Source organism: Chelonia mydas, chromosome 10 (genome assembly GCF_015237465.2).
Source record: "Chelonia mydas isolate rCheMyd1 chromosome 10, rCheMyd1.pri.v2, whole genome shotgun sequence".
In the NCBI taxonomy this organism is placed as follows: domain Eukaryota; kingdom Metazoa; phylum Chordata; order Testudines; family Cheloniidae; genus Chelonia; species Chelonia mydas.
In genome coordinates, this window is record NC_051250.2 from 51,496,698 (window position 1) to 51,513,576 (window position 16,879).

The following is a 16,879-nucleotide window of genomic DNA, read 5'->3' on the forward strand; positions in this document are numbered from 1 at the left end:
CACATCAGGTGAAATGCAGAGACTGAAAGTCTGCTGGAAATACTGCAAAATCTTACATTTCCAGCAGGCCTTTTCACAAAGACTTTCACTAGACTATGCTCCCTTTCCACTGGCAAAAGCACCAACCAAACAATCCTCACACAAAATCAATATTAAATAAAGTTACTACAATTTTAAAAAGCACGTGCTTTTATCCCACCCTGGGAGAAGTCCCTGAGACTTCATGACATCCACCAGAAACTTGGCTACTGCTATCAATTTTACAGAAAAGGTGCTCAGATACTACAGTGATGGATGGCAGGAAAAAACAAAGATTGTTAACAGACTAGACCAGTGGTTCTCAAACTTTTGTATTGGTGACCCCTTTCATACAGCAAGCCTATGAGTGTGACCCCCCTCCCATATATTAAAAACACTTTTTGAATATATATATTTAACACCATTATAAATGCTGGAGGCGAAGCGGGGTTCGGGGGTGGAGGCTGACCGCTTGCGACCCCCCCCATGTAATAACCTCACAACCCCCCCAGTCTGTACTAGACTATGAGGAGCAATGGCTCCAAGCATGGCAGTGTACGCTCAATTAAGGGACCTTTTAGAGAGAATTTTATGAGCTTGGATGCATTTACATTTCCTAATCAGTATATGGTTACCATTCAAGGCATCATGCAATATGAACACATACAAGTATTTCTGTCAATTGAAGACTTCAGTTGGCCACATAACTTTGTGGTATACCTTTAGACTCATGGGCTCCATAGCTACAGACCCTCCTCTACCATGTACACATTTTTAATTGAGGATCAATACTTGTTTTTAGAAAGCTTCAAAAAATTGTACAATTCATAAAAGGAATGTTTTATACCAAATGTGTATCAGGAACTTCACAAAACAAGCAGCCCAAGATCCTGCCCTGAGGAGCTTACAATCTAGAATCTAGGTATCATATATGTGGGAAGAAGCAAATAATTAAAAGGTGCCAAGGAAGGACAGAGTAAGATCATGTGGTGGTGCTGTCTTCATTTAGTGATCCAAAGTCTCATCTTATTCCTGAATACACAAGAATCCGAAGCACACATAATTAGCACGTAAACTGTGGATTCAAACCAGCCCTCTCACCTCCCGGCAAAAATCTTAAAGTTGTTTCAACTCCCAAGTTGCCTGACCACTTCAGAGAATGACAAAGTGAACTGAAGTGACAAGTACAGCTGTAGTCATTTGTGTCCTTTACACGTAGGAACATGTCATTTTACACACATGGCTGCCATTAAAAAAACAGAAAGATTGTTTTGAGCAGGCCAAAGTGAGAGAGTCACGAGTGTACACCAGGCCTCAAAAGTCTCTGGATTCAAACAGCCTTTTCCACCAGATGAAGTTTGTCTGCTCATGATTTTCCCTAGTCCTTTTGTCACTTTTCTTCCGAAGTCTACTAATATGGACCCCGCCTAGTCACCTTTGGACTTACGGTAACTCCTCACTTAACGTGTCCCGGTTAACGTTATTACGTTGCTGATCAGTTAGGGAACATGCTCGTTTAAAGTTGCTCAATGCTCCCTTATAATATTGTTTGGCAGCCGCCGGCTTCGTCCACTGCTTGCAGGAAGAGCAGCCCGCTGGAGCTAGCTGGTGGGGGGTTTGGAACCAGGGTGGGCCGGCAGCCCCCGTATCAGCTCCCCTAAGTTCCCTGTGCAGCAGCCGCCCAGCAGGCTACTAATTGCCGGGCAGCTCAGCTGTCCCTCCCCACACCGCCCTGTGCTGCTCCCGCCCTCTGCCTTGGAGCTGCTCCCGCCCTCTGCCTTGGAGCTGCTCCCGGGAGCCTCCTGCTTGCTGTGCAGGGTGGGGGGAAAGAGGGTTGCTAATATCAAGGTGTCCCCCTCCCCCTCGCTCCTGTACCCTATCTTCACAGAGCGGGGGTCGGGGGGGGGGAAAGGCTCAGGAGGGAGGGAGCTTGCTGGCAGCAGCTGCTGTCTCAACTTGCTGATCTACTTAAAAAGGCAGTGTACTTAGAGTGGAGACAACATACTTAAAGGGGCAATGCGCGTCCTTCTCTCTCTCTCACACACACAAGGTGTGTGTGTGTCTCTGTCTCTCTCACTCACACATGGTGTGTGTGTCTGGCTCACACACATGCACACACACACACCCCCCCCAACACTTTGGGAAGTGGAGGGAGTGGTGCGCTCCAGTGGGATAGCGTGGGTTCATCATCACGTTCTGTTTCCGCAGGGAATGCTTGCAGCCACTGCCATGCTGTGTCTCCTCCCTCCATTTGTGCTGCCTTGTAGAGTGTGAGGTTCCATTAACAACGTGTTAACCCTGGAGGGCTTAGCCAAACGCTAGTTAATCATTTGGTAGTAAGGCGTTCCCTGGGAAATATCCCACCCTCTGACTCCACCATCTCAACGAAGCTTCACAATCATCATTGCTGTGTACAGTATCAAATTGTTTGTTTAAAACTTATACTCTGTGTGTGTATGTATAGTCTTTTGTCTGGTGAAAAAAATTTTTCTGGAACCTAACCCCCCGCATTTACATTAATTCTTACAGGGAAATTGGATTCACTTAAAATAGTTTCACTTAAAGTAGCATTTTTCAGGAACATAACTACACGTTAAGCGAGTAAACATTAAACACATTTGTTCCCATGCCAAGTAAAGATCTAGTCCTTCATCCCACTGCTTGGAGAAACTATTTGCTGGATGTTTATACCCCTATGCTCCTTTTGGAGACAGTTAAAAATAGTGAGGGACTTGCATGGCCAGTGTAGCCTTCACTAATTAGACTCCTCTGTCTTCTATTCACTTAATGTTTATTTGAAGCCCTCAAAGCTCAGGCACTACACTTACTCTTCAGCTTGATTTTTCTTTTATAACATATCCGGAACTTTGAGCAGTTCATACATTTTTCTAAAGAAAGTACTATGGTGATTAAAGCGTCTGGGCAGAAGATAAATAGAAAAGATTCTTTAGAAGTATTAAAGTAAGTTTTATATCACTAGAGCTCCCACTGAAGTTAAACCACCATTAGCCATTCAAATTTACAAGTAAAAGTAAAGAGAAATCTTACCTCAAAATTTAAGTTCATTTAATTAAAAAAACCAAGGTTGGCTGAAAGTGTTGCTTGACCACAGGGAATATTTCCAGTCACCAGATCTGTAACATCAGGAAATAAACAAATTACTTTCTTATTCACTATCCATTCACATCTAGCCTTCAAGTGCCTCACTGCAGCACACTGGGAAGGAAGTAACTCAGGAAAATATGAGTTTCCTTTTTCTCCATGAGAGTCAGGAATTTGCAGTGCCAATAAGAATAGAGTTGCTCAGATACAATTTTAAGAGAATGAAATTAAATGTAGGTCTCTACATCACACATTCAGACTGACATTTAAAAGCTGGTGTTCAAAGAGACATGACCCGAGTGCAGCTCAGTACCTTGCTACAACTTATTAATATTGGTTTGAAACAATATTGTTTTTTAATATTAATACAATATTAATATAATGGTTTGAAACACAAGACAAAGCCTTTAAAAAAGACTGAAAAAGTGAATTGAATAACCTCTGTTTCTAATTTTAACAAAAAAAACCCCATAACATACAGATTTCAATCTCATTTGCACAGGACAAAAAACACATCACTGAGCCTAAATGTGAGTTATAAGTTTAAACTTAAACATCTTTTCTTTGAAGAGCCATGAGAAGAGCAGTACTTTTTCTTTGAACACTAGCAAAAATTACAGCTTGGTGTTCTTTGCTGTGGTAACCTCTCCAAGCGTAGCAATATGAAAGGACAAGCAGAAGCAAGCCTGAATTGTACTGCTGCATACATCAAAGCCCTCAGACATTCAATGTGAGCGGAGTGTATTTTTTAAAATATGTATATTTCTTGATCTTTTTCTTTAGTATCCATCCCAAGTTCTTGGCACTTTACAGCAACTGAAATATATACAAAGTCACGTTACTGCACTCTGTTCCATATTTTGACCATCTACGTTTCAGTTTGGTCTACATTTCTTTTTAGAAAGAGAATGACGTTTATGGCCTTGTCTACACTAGAAAGTTGTACCCTTTTTGTCATACTAGTAAAGCTAACTGCATCTATTTTAGGGGGATTGAACTAATTTATGTTGGTTAAGAAAGTGATCAGTACCAGTATATAGGGAAGGGAAATAAACTATAACAGTATAAGACAGCTTTATGCCAGCCTAACTGCACCCACATTAAGGATTGTACCAGTATAAATTATAACTGTATCAGTAAAAAAAAAATCCCATTCCTAAAGAACATAATTAGACCAGTGCAACTTTCAAGTGCAGATCAGGCCTATGGTAAAGCAACTAGAATATTCAACCAAACAGAGTCAAATAAAAGCAGCCATCCTGTGCCCTATGGACTGCTCGCTTAAATTCAATTTCTTTCTAAAGATAAAGTCATCTTTAACATGCATAATTTTGTATACATAATACATTCCCTTAGGAGGTTTGCGTACAAAGAATTTAGCTGGACACAGAAATTGCGTAGGTGTTATTATAAACATGTATTCATATTACACCACCACTCAAAAGCCCCAGTCAGTATAGGGCCCCGACTGTGCTAGGTCCCTGCTTTCAAGAGCTCACAGTCTACTTTTTACAATTATATTTGTAGAAGTTATCTGATACTATTCAAGAGTAAAGGTGTTAGCTCACAATTGCATCAAACTGCATTCAAATGTCACAAGTCTTCTATTTTAGATACAACTGATCAGCTATCTGAGGTAGCATTAAGTGTTACAATTTGTACCAAATTGAAAATTTCTAAAAGGTGTCAGTTACTTGACTTTAAATATTAGTGTCCAGTTACAGTATTACGGTCACCTGCCTCTCACTACACCAACACTGTATTTCATGTTCACTGATACCAGCATTTTAAATTCTTTGTTAGTAAGGGGCATAGTCTTTGGGCCCTGTTGGATCTCCAACTTCTTAGATTATCATGCAATAATCAAGAGTGTTTTCACCTTAAGTTGGCGACTTAGTTACTGTAAGCCTGGTCTTTGCCACATCTACATAGAAAACTACTTGCATGAAGAGTGAATTATATTTGGAGACCACTGAAACCTCAGCTACTGCACAGGGTGGCAGCCCCCCACTCGGTGTTGCTTCTTGCTAGTAGTTTATGACACTGGATATCCATATCCACCAAACATTTTCCTAGTTCAGTGTAAGATGCTGGTTTTGACCCAAGTGGTTTGGAAACTGGTCACCTTGGAGATTACCCCTCAATTTCCGTGATGCTCAAGCAAAGGCAACTCTGGCACTCTAAAAATCCTGATGTAACTAGTGAGAACATGGTGGCGTAATGTTCAGTGAGAAGTTCCTGACTTAAACTTGCTCTGACAAAGCCAGCATGTTGGCCTTCAGATCACTTCGAGAGGCTTATCTACTCAGACAAGCTTTATCCAGACATATGGGAAAGTTTGTTGTCCCTTTCACAATGTGAGGATGTATTTGTTGCACGTGCTAAATATGAAGAAATTAGTAAAGAGCATTGCAGAAAACAATTTGGGATTTATTTTAAGTCTGTCTTAAGCAGCTACATGCTGCTGAAACTAGGAATTACTTGAACTTGTATTAGGTAACATAGAACATTTACAGTCTACGAAACTGAGATTTAGTACACACTGTACAAGTTTTGTGTTTGGGTTTTGGGGGGTTTCTTTTGCTTTCACCAATGTTATATTTTAATGGCTTTCACCAAGGTTATATTTTAATATTCATCTGAATATTAGGCAGCTGTGGAAAGACCTTTGTGTGTTTATTTTTCGACAAGATTTGTTGCCACTGTGATAGAATTTACTTTTCACTTCTTCTCAAAGTGATAATTAGAGCTAACCAGAGTCTAAAAATGTATAATTATTGTTTGTTCATTCTATTGTCCTCATTTCCTGAAACACAGCCAGAAGAGGAAACTGAACTGCCCAAAGCTTGCTCAGCAAATTATCTGCTCTGAATCCTTGAAGGGTCTACAATGTGAACCTACGTAAAGTCTAACCTCTTTTTATTGGAAAAAACATGAGTACACACTACATAAATCCAGATTCACCTACAACGTGTAACAGGACCTTCTGACTGACTTTTACACCGACACTTATTTTTAGCTAAACTGTAGTTTGATCACTGCAATATCTGATCGTACAAAATTATTCATCTGAGTATTGGTGATCAGAGTCCAATGAAGAGAGAAACACCCTCTGCAGTAAAAAGTTAAGTTGTCTGATATTCCTGGGTCAATACCCTTGCAGAAGTCTATACAAGACATATTGTACACTCCAGGTGGATGACTCATCAGTGGTTACAAAACCATTTCCCAGTGATTTCACATCATGAGTCTCAAAAGCAAGGTGGCTAACTGCAATAGCCTCAAGGAAATTATGACTGCAGGTTTACTGAGATTACATGGACAGATTCTCTCTCTCACTTATATTATGTTTTTGAATTTTGGAAGATTATTCTGCCAAACTATTTCCCTTGAGTTCATGGACATTTTTCCTATTTATATGATGCTGTGGAAAAGCAGGATGGTCTAGCTAACCAAACATGAACTGCAATTCAGATACTCCTAAATTTTAGTCCTGCTTGTGCCACCAGTTTGCTGTATGGTCTTACCTATGTCACTAAATCTGTATCTCAGCTTTCCCACGCTATGAAATGGGAATAATACTTCCCCACTTACATAGAGTACTGTCAAGTTTAATTAGTTATCAGGACTTCAGAAATGTTTAGTTTCCTTAGCAACAGGGCTATGTACATAAGGCTCTGCAGCCACTCAAATGGCTGTATTAATGGTCAACAAGATGTCATACAAACCGAGATGACTGTTTGCACCTCAGCCTGCCTCTTGAAAAGCACTGCAGGAGAGGAGGCTACGTAACTGACTATGAGTGGGGGAATTCAGGGCATGCAGCAGCATGAGGGTCACAAGTGGCCCACACGCAAATCTTGGGATGCTGGAGAAAGTGGCTGCCAAGCCCAAGGGTGTACTAAATGCAAGAGCAGAGCTCCACTTTCATCGCATTTGGGATTTTTCCCAACTGCTCAGCTCCTTAGCCCTGCAACAAAGGACCATGTCCCTTTATGGCTTTGGACTTAGGTGGTAGCTACACAATGCACCAGGCTCCTCCTGCTCTAAGACAGTTCATCTCTTTCCACAATGCCCCCGCCCCCCTCATTTCATTTGATTATTTACATTTGATGCTTTTGATCATACAACGTTCTCAGAACACTGCACACACAACACCCTAGTTAAAATGCCCTTCACAATTATGAACCTTGGGCTATAGAAAACCCGGTCCCTGGATCCCACCTCAAGCCCTGTTGGTGTAGAGGGGCCCTAGAGCTCCTCCAGCCCCAGGGACAGAAGAACTGTCTGCCCTGGGTGCGGAGGAGCTGGGGGAGCTGTCAGCTCGCACTGCAGGGCTTGAGGTGTCAGCCGCCTCCCCTGTCCCGTTCAGGGCTCGTTCATTATAATGAACCCGACTATAACGAACAAATGGCTTGGATTCCCAGGGGTTCATTACAGCAATGATGTACTGTAATTCCATTACATTTTTCTGCATCAATTGGTGTGGGGAGGCTTAACACATATTTAGGTCTGATGTACAATGGGCTGTTAATGATATTACCAGCTTTGCAAGGCAAGAGGAATGATATCACCCATAATTAAGAACCGTACCTACCACTGTGGCCAAGCATGCAACAGGTCGCATGGCAGGCAAAGTGGTGACAATAAGCATCTACATATAACCAAGAAAAGGAGCTACTGACCTTTCTAAACAGCAATTGCATGGAAGCAATAGCCATGGAGCAAGCCAGTACTGAAAGCAATTAAGAGCAGCATGAGTACAGACAACGGTAACTGTTAAAATCTAACTACCACATAAGAAATTTCATTTTTGGTTTAGTGCTTTATATCTGTGTCAGGAAAGAAGGAAATTCCATCTCAACAGAAGTTTAGATAAAGATGTACAAATGAATCACAGAAAAATATTTAAAAACTGAGCAAATTACTTAGCCTCTACCTCAGTTCTCCCATTTTTATAGAAGGGAGGGAGGTAATTTAAGGTTTGTTAAGCATTTGAGACCCTTTGATAACATGTTCCATATAAAGAAATACTATTTTATTAGAAACTTAAGTTAGTTGAGATGGTTATCTGAAAATGCAGATGGGACTTGTTAGCGGTTCACACCACCACGAAGCGGCAAGTAAAACAAATGAAGAAACAGTGTGTCAGAAAATGCCGAAAGAGAATGTGTGCAAGCTGCAGCTAGCTGTCCCTTAGTTGAGTGCTTTTTAAAACAAAAGGAAAGAAAAAAACCTGAATGGGTACTGGAAGTATGCACACATTGCGAAAGTCATGCAAACTTACTTATTAAACACAGAAGTAAATAAAATGAATTGAGTAGCCTTTTTCTGTAAGGGGGTCAAAATGTGAATTTTTCATACAGCAAAAATTCACTAGTATTTATCATATGGAACTCTCTCAGAACCAATACTCTAATTAAAATAATGACATGTCTCGATAACAGAGTTGGATAAAAATGGCTTCCCAAACCAGCAGGTATGCCTCCTTGTATAAGAGGATACTCTAGAGCTATCAGCTTTGAAACTTGGGCCAGATTCTGATTTTACTCACACCAGTGTAAATCCACACTGTTTACTTCTGAGTTAACTTCTGATTTACACTGGTGTATAAGTGAAGGAGCACTGCAAATACATCTAATTGCTTCTCCCTTCCTTCAGAGCAAATCTGCTAAACCAATGTACATTACACTGGCATAGCTGGGAGTCAGTGGCATGTAATGATGCAGCTCTCCTGACATCAACATCAACTCCTTACCAGAAGAACATTCCAGAACTTCAGCACCCACATCTGGATGAGAAAAGACACTTATACAGACTTATTCAGAAACCAGAATTGTTCACATCTCACAAATAGTTGTCACAAACCTTAGCATGCCGCTATCTTGGAGAGACTTAAATCCTAAGAGTTTCCAAATGGTTTTCATTTGGATAACGGTTCATTGCCAAAAGCCATTAAGATAAAGCTTTAAATATTTTATATAAATGTTCCTCTAAGGTGCTATAACAACACTTAGCATGAAACATCAAGCAGTCGCACCAAAACACTTACTGTACTACTCTTGCTTAATAGGCAAAACACTGATTAAATTATGAGAGTCCAACCTCATTTATGCCTGAAGCTACATTTCAATTACAGTGATGGGGGGGAGGGGAGGGGAGAGCAGTATTAGGTGTTGTACTGTGCTCTGAAACCAGTAAGATGTTCTAGTTACAGGAGTTGAATAAAATAATACTGTGAAAAAAACAAAAATGGCAAATTCTAATTGAACTCTGTCACATGCAGCACCCCAAAGACCCAAATGTTTTGGCATTTTGCTTGTTTGGGACCAAAATAGCATTTTTCTTACTATATCGTCCAGGAAGGATGTTGTGGGATGTATGGACAGGGAGAGAGAAGGAAGATTTTCTCCCAAATATCGGACAATCCATAGATACTAAATGCAATTCATCTTCTTGCAACCAAGTTGAAATGATGCATATGTTCCTTTGAAAACCAAAGCTTAGTGCTTCCTTAATCACCTTGAATTCATTTGAAGTGCCACTCTGCAAGGTATTGTAGGGCTTGTCTGCTATGCATGAGCAGAAAGCTCATTTCATTGAGCAAAATCCAGTTCAGAAAACAGAATGAATCAGCAACACTGTGTATCAGTAACTGACTGTACATGGGCCTACCACCTGCTCCCCCTTGTCCCATCTACTACCTTTACTTGTGCTATGAGGAAGCTGCTTTTATCATTTCAATTTCGATTCCCCCAAAGACCTTGGGCAACCTGCTACCCAGTTCTGTTGCACATCCTGAACAATATTAGACCATGACCTGGGCATTAAACTGTTACTGAGAGATACATTTTCTTGGGTGAACAGTGAGGTTCAATCTGTGAACAAGATTATAAGATTTGCATATTTAGCCTGATCTTAGATTAGTCATTCATATTGCAAGGTATAATTTTTCAGTTGCTTTCATTACAGAAGGCGGGGAGGGGGATGTTTTCTTAATTATTTTCTTTTCTTCATCTTCCTTTCTCTATCAGCAGATGAAGACAACCTTTTTGTCTCAATGGCACATGTAAGGGATGAAGAGTTCACAGCTCAAAGAAATCTGGAATTTCAAGATCAGTAATAGCTAAAGCAAGCTTGAATATCTACGAAACCAAATGAGCCATTGCTCAAGGACATTGCACCAACCATTTCAGGGAAGTGGTCTGGAAAGGTATAGAAGATCTCAAGAGAAATCAACAACTTCCCTCTTCAGTTTCTTCTCAGTCCAAATGCTTATGAACTCCCAATGCTCTAAAAATCCAGCATTTTGGAACTAAAGCGTATGTCTACACTACCCGCTGGCTCACCTGGCAGCAATGGATCCAGCGGGGATCGATTTATCGCGTGTAGTCTAGACACAATAAATCGATCCCTGAGCAACTCCTGTACTCCACCGCGAGAGGTGCAGACGGAGTCGACAGGGGAGCAGCAGCAGTCAACTCACCGCAGTGAAGACACCATGGTAAGTAGATCTAAGTACGTCGAATTCAGCAACATTAGTCACGTACCTGAAGCTGCATAACTTAGATCGATCCCGCCCCCCAGTGTAGACCGGGGCTTAGTGTCCAACAACTAGCTGCAGCATCTGAGAGTCAATGCATGCAGTGATACCTGCAGTATTACCAATCCCAAAGTGTTTAAAGAGCATGAGCCATTCCCCTCCCCACCCCTAAAAAAATAAATCACATTTTGGGTTTTTTATTTGCCTTCTGGTTCTTGGAACCTTACAGATATATTCATGTCACAATTTCAAGCTTTTCTCCACAACCATGAAGACGATTAAAAAAAAGTTTAATGAAAATGAATATTTTCATATATTCACATGACTGCAGGAGCTGACGCTTTAAGGAAAATACCAAGTATGAGTTCAGTGGTAGAATCCTTCGAGTTGGCAACAACCTTTGATGGGCACAACAGAACTTAATGAAGTTGAGCATGGATACCTAGGTGGCTGCTTTATGAATTTCCATAGCTACCTCTACTATTTGTTGCTTATGAAAGGAGGACCAAACAGATGGAATGAATGCTCTGCAAGTCTGTTTGGATCTTCCTTCTGAGCACTAAAGCCTTATTTTCCAGGTTTTTGGACATATTTTAAATTAGGACCTAGTTGCAAGATCAACCTTTCCCAAGTCAACTGTTTGCCACAGTACATTAAAAGGTCTGACATGCAGGCCATGTGGTCTGTCCTCTTAAGAATTCCCTGGGCTTCCAGTAACCAGTGAACACTACCCCGCTCAGCCCTATTTTAGTCTTTCACTCTCAATGCATGCACAGTGGTGCCTCCCCTAGCACACATCAATCACCCTCGGTCCACTTTCAATTTTAATTACTCCATATTTTCTGCCTTCGCTCTGGGACAACCCTACCCATTCCAAACTGCATCTTGGGATGATACAGGAGCCGAAAATAGAGCCTATCTATTCTCCTAGCAGGAACAAGAGTGGCTTCACCTCCGATTCTCTGCTTAAGAGCAGTATGTCCAGCTACAAAATATGGCCAAAGCAAGCTAAAAACCAACAGCAGCGTCTGGACCATGTGACAGTGCCAGTGTGTTTAATTGGCCTGGTTTCTTCATAGCAACAGCAACTAGACAAAGTTTTGTAGCTTTTATTCAGTCCCTTGCTCCAAAAAATGCAACTCTACAAATCTAAATCCTTCCCATGACTTCAGACACCACTCAGGCCCAAACAAGGCTCTACTATCCTTTCGGCAGAATGGCTACCTTGTTCTGTTTCTATAACTTACATGTTTTGATATCAATAGGTTGTTGGCCTATCGCTCAAGCCCCAACCTGGGGGGACCAGTGCACTGCTTTTCGTCTAGTACCTACCCTTTGGCCTGGGCAGCCCTACCAGAAGCTAAAACTCCCCTGGGCACAGCTTTGAGGGTCATTGGTGCACATAAGCCTTCCCACTGTGTCAAGATGCAGTCCCCATGGAAGGAAATAATGCAAAAACTGAAATAAATTAATGTATTTTTAAAACCATATGACAGGAATTTCACAAGGAAAGAGTAAAATATTCTCCAAGAGGCTGTATGTCAATAGGTTGAGTCTGAAATTTCCACATCTGCACTCCAAAGATGTGAGAAAGTGATATGTATTTCTCAGTATAGAATCAACAAGGACACTAGAACTGCTCATTCCACTATATTTTCAAAGGAATGTGTGTGATTTGATACCTATGTTAGTCTTAATCAGCTCTCCCTAGTCAGTACAAGAGATATGCTGACCTTAAGATCACTTGTTAAGTATTGAATTTACTTTGATATTAAGTGTCTGTCTTGTCTTTCCATTTTTTCATAATTTATCCTGGAGAAACTTTTATGGGGGAATCCTAGAACACAAATATTCTCCCGCTCTCGGACTGCTCAAGTACTGGAATTAAGTTTCTGAATAAAGCAGAGGTTGGCTCTCTAACTCCCATCAGGACTCCCATATTAACTTCAAACTGCACAGTACATGGACATATTGAAAACTGGCTCTGGTTTTGTCCGGAAGAAATACAGAATCATGTTTCATGTAGAGTTCAGTCAATTAAAAAAAAAATAAAATAAAAAAAGATTTACTAGAATTTCAGCCAGCCTTATTTTAAATAATTTATTACGGCTGTGGTTGCTGCAAATATTCCCGTACAGTCTCTCCTGGCAAGTTCTTTGAAACACATTTGTCCTGAACGGTATGTCATCCTGGCATCAAAATGAATGCCTTTCCTTTGATGACACAAAGTAAGTCTGACGGATTCAAAGGAGTGATCTGAAGTAGAATGTAGTCATGCTTTACTGCCCTTCTGATAAGCCAGGCAGGCACTGGGAAGTGCCAAGTGTTAAATCCATCTACTGCTCTGTCACTATGCGAATGGTATGGACCCTCTGAAGACTGCTACAGATAGAAAGAATCCAGCGAGGGCGAAGTACTAGCCATCCTTAACTGTGTTGGACTTGCCATCTCTAATACAAGGAGTTAACTACAGTCCAATCATCATCAATTGTTCTTCATTTAATGAATGTATAGTGGCTCTAAATTTAAGCACAGGACATATATATTTACATTTCTGGTTTTAATAAGCCTAATTTTCACTAACATGCATGGTAATACAACAAAGCCAGGTAACACTGGAGTGAAATAACACAGTTTCCATATCAGAGTGTCATATGCATAAACTATAATCTGTCTGCTCCTGATTTGGAAACTATCTTTCATTTCCAACTGGACAATCTGGAAGCAGTTTAAAAAAAACACAATAAGGTATTGAACATAGTTTTCCTGGGAGTGGAAGGGCAGAGGAACTTTCCTTTGAATAGTTTCAGTACTTCTCTACTGAAGGCATAACCCCTAAACACTAAGCAGGACACTTGTGCTGCAAAGAACTGATCTCCCACTCTCAAGTCAAATCCCTTGCAACTCAACAGCACCACAGACTTTGACTACTCTCAAGCAAGTAGTCAGACTTGTGTCAAGATTAATCAGGTTCATTAACCCTTTATGATGACATATGATATGGAGCCAATCAGCTAGCTGGTAACTTTTCCCGAATATGCTTAAGGGATGGATGACCCAGCCCTGGATTCTATGCAGAACACCCAGTCTCAGCAAGGTCTTTAGAGAGTAAATCAGGTTCAGTTTTTAAGTTTACAGTGCTTGCTTGCGTCAGCTTGGAGCATTTCCAAAGCAATATTAAAGGAAACAAAACACACGGAGGTATAGCAAGATCTTAACAGCTCTAAACATACCTTGAGATTTTTCACTAAGCACTGCATTGACTATTGCTCTCTTGACTACTACAGTCTCTAAAACTGTGAATGAAGTCTGATTTCCAACATGACCCAAAAGGTGGCTCCCAGCACTTACAGTCATAGGCCTAGGTTGCATCCGATGAAGTGAGCTGTAGCTCACAAAAGCTCATGCTCAAATAAATTGGTTAGTCTCTAAGGTGCCACAAGTACTCCTTTTCTTTTTGCGAATACAGACTAACACGGCTGTTACTCTGAAACCAGTCATAGGCCTGCAAGTCATACTTTGAATATTGTCATGGCCACCGGACAAAGGGCAACATAGACCTCTTTAGTTTTCAAGTGCATCTGTTAGGTGATAGATCCGGCTTCCTGCACCTCACTCTGGATAGAACTGTGTGTTCCAGACACAAACCCCGCCTAGATTCCCAACCACGTTACTAACACAAGACTTGATTTTGGCAATTGTAACAGGCTCCCCTCAGGAGCTTGTGACATTATAAGCATCTTCAAAACAAAGCATTATTTATTCATTCCTCCAAAATGCAAAGCACGTAGAGTAGAGGATAACCAACAGAAAGTCCATGGGTCCAAGGATCTGCCTGACACCTCAAATTATCCTTGACAGAATTTACAAATTCTCCTCAGCCCAGCGAACTCCATCTCTGGCAGGGAGAAGCTGCCTGTCCTGCTGCAGAAGGCTCCCCGTCTCAGTCAGTCAGCTTTCACTGACACGCTTGGTAGCCTCTGGCCACACACTCAAACCCTCCCTCCTCTTTCAAGCATCTTTGAGGTTTAGGATCTGCTTTGATCCCGGGCTCAGCTTTGGGAAGAGTACGCCATTCTAACCTAGCTGGACCTAGACAGGGGGTATTACCCAGCTGATAGCTCCCCTCACACCACTACATCAAGGAGCCTTATCTTTGCTATTTTCCATTTTTTTTTTATTTAAACTCCTGGCTTTCAGGCAGGTTAATATCAAACAGCTAACCTGAGGGGAAAGGTATTTATATGAAATACTACAAAGAACTCCCTCTTTCTCTACAAGGTTCTGTTTAATGCAGATATCTTGCGCCAGTGTAGTCAATAAGTTAAATACAGGAGCTTCTCATTACTATTAACAGCTATGAGCTTCTCCCCCCTGCCCTGAACATCCTACCCAAATAGTGCGTAGCTGTAATAAGGAAGCTACATAAACCTTGAGGTTCATTGAGCCCCCAGCAATGTAGACACTTAATCCTTTTTAAAAGGATGTGTGTTAGTATCCGAAAAGGAGTATCCCAATCTACCACAGATAAAACTGTCCCTTGTTCCCATACCCCATTCAATCAATTCCCTCAAGGAAAGCTAGAGAACAAGTTCACCTTTGTGTGCCCTAAAGGTCAGTACCTGAGCTCTGTTTGGCCAAAGGAAAATCAATTGCTATAGTCATGGAAGACTTTGTTAACTTGAGTGGGCTGCTCCCTCGGGCACCCTACACAATTACAACTACTGCAATACCACACAATTAGTGGTTGTCATATCCCATACCTTTCCTTAACCTGCAAGGAACAAAATTTACCATGATCAAAACAAACCAAACTGTTTGACTAACAGCATGGTTGACTCAGCTCCAGATAGAAATTAAGCTCTCACCAGACCAACATCTGGTATACTAAAACACATCAGGATTTTTGGTCAGAATTCAAAAGGCAGAGTATGAAGTTAGGTTAAGAAAGTTGTTTGTGGGACTGTTTGCCAGGAGGACAGTACCACAAACACACTGATAAATATGTATTTTCAGGCGTATTCCTGCTTGAAGCATTCATCAGCTATCTTGAAAGTTGTTTCCAGGTGTTATAAATATGCACATGCACGTCAGTGAGCAATAACAGCACAAATATACAAAGTAATGTCAGTCACATATTTATAAACAACCCATCGGATGAAATACGTCTTCATGAATTACTGTCAGATTTCTAGAAAACAAATCATTAAATATCGAAGTGTTTGCAGACAACTCTAACCAGAAATAGATTCACTGGATAAGTGGTTTCAAACTAGTAGTTCACTTAGATCTACATGGAACTATGTTTGAATAAGTTTGGAAACAGTACCACTGTGTGAGAATTTATGGCTTTACACAGTGCTGAGGGAGTTTACATGGCAAGATTGTTTCTTTCCATGATTCTAGTGGCAGGAAGGCGTTGAAACATACAGAAGGAGATCGAGAGCGCAAATTACTTCTGCAACTGAGTTTAGCATTCAAGTGATAGTTGTCATGTTTCCAAGCAAAAGACTAGCAATGTTTATGTTCTGAAGAGTAAACGCTTTAAGCTATTGCCACCTTTCTGTGGCTAGATAAAAACTGCTGAAAAAAGCACTGTACACATCAAAACTCATGTCAATCCATGCACTATTCTTGTATGCTGACTTTAGCCAGTTCAGATTATGTAGTCATTTGAAAGATTATACATTTGAACACTTGCTGGAGGTGTTTCATCCCCGATGTTCATATAAATCCATGTAATTTGAGAAATATCTTCCAAGATGCTTGAGTTTAGGAACTAGAACGAGCATTTACTGGACTCAAGCTGGCAGAAAAATTGAATGCATTAATATCCTTACTCTATAGAGCTTTACAGTTAGTATTGCAGGCTTATTTCATGATAACATGGAAGACTAACCAAGCATCCAAGATGCTACGATCACCACCAGTGGTAACCAGTTAAGAGAACAAGGATTAATGGTGGGACAAGCAACACTGAAATACTTTCCCTTAAGTTTTTGGCTAAATCAAAAGGTGAAGCCCTGTTAAAGGTCTGACACTGCACATGCATAATGTGGTACACATAAACTCAGTGGTTATAAAACTCGAAGCAGAACAGCTGTCAGAGCAGAACTTCTCTTTCACAATTAAGTAGCATGGGAATCAGGGCTACTGGGTTAGTCTAGTTTCAGACATTGTTACACTGCTTGCTGTCAAGCACTGCATTGTCAAACT

At 40.8% G+C, this 16,879-nt stretch overlaps 1 protein-coding gene across 3 annotated transcripts in view; it reads right to left on the minus strand.

The window, feature by feature from the left end:
• The window catches only part of TLN2 (talin 2), a 342,088-nt gene that overhangs the window by 215,939 nt on the left and 109,270 nt on the right, over positions 1-16,879 (minus strand). The window contains exon 3 of one of the 3 annotated variants that reach the window (XM_043523668.1): positions 3,067-3,152. The exons of the other annotated variants lie outside the window; for them this stretch is intronic. The gene's annotated coding sequence lies outside the window, so the exon portion shown is untranslated. The remainder of the gene's footprint in view (positions 1-3,066; positions 3,153-16,879) is intronic. 3 annotated transcript variants of the gene reach the window in all.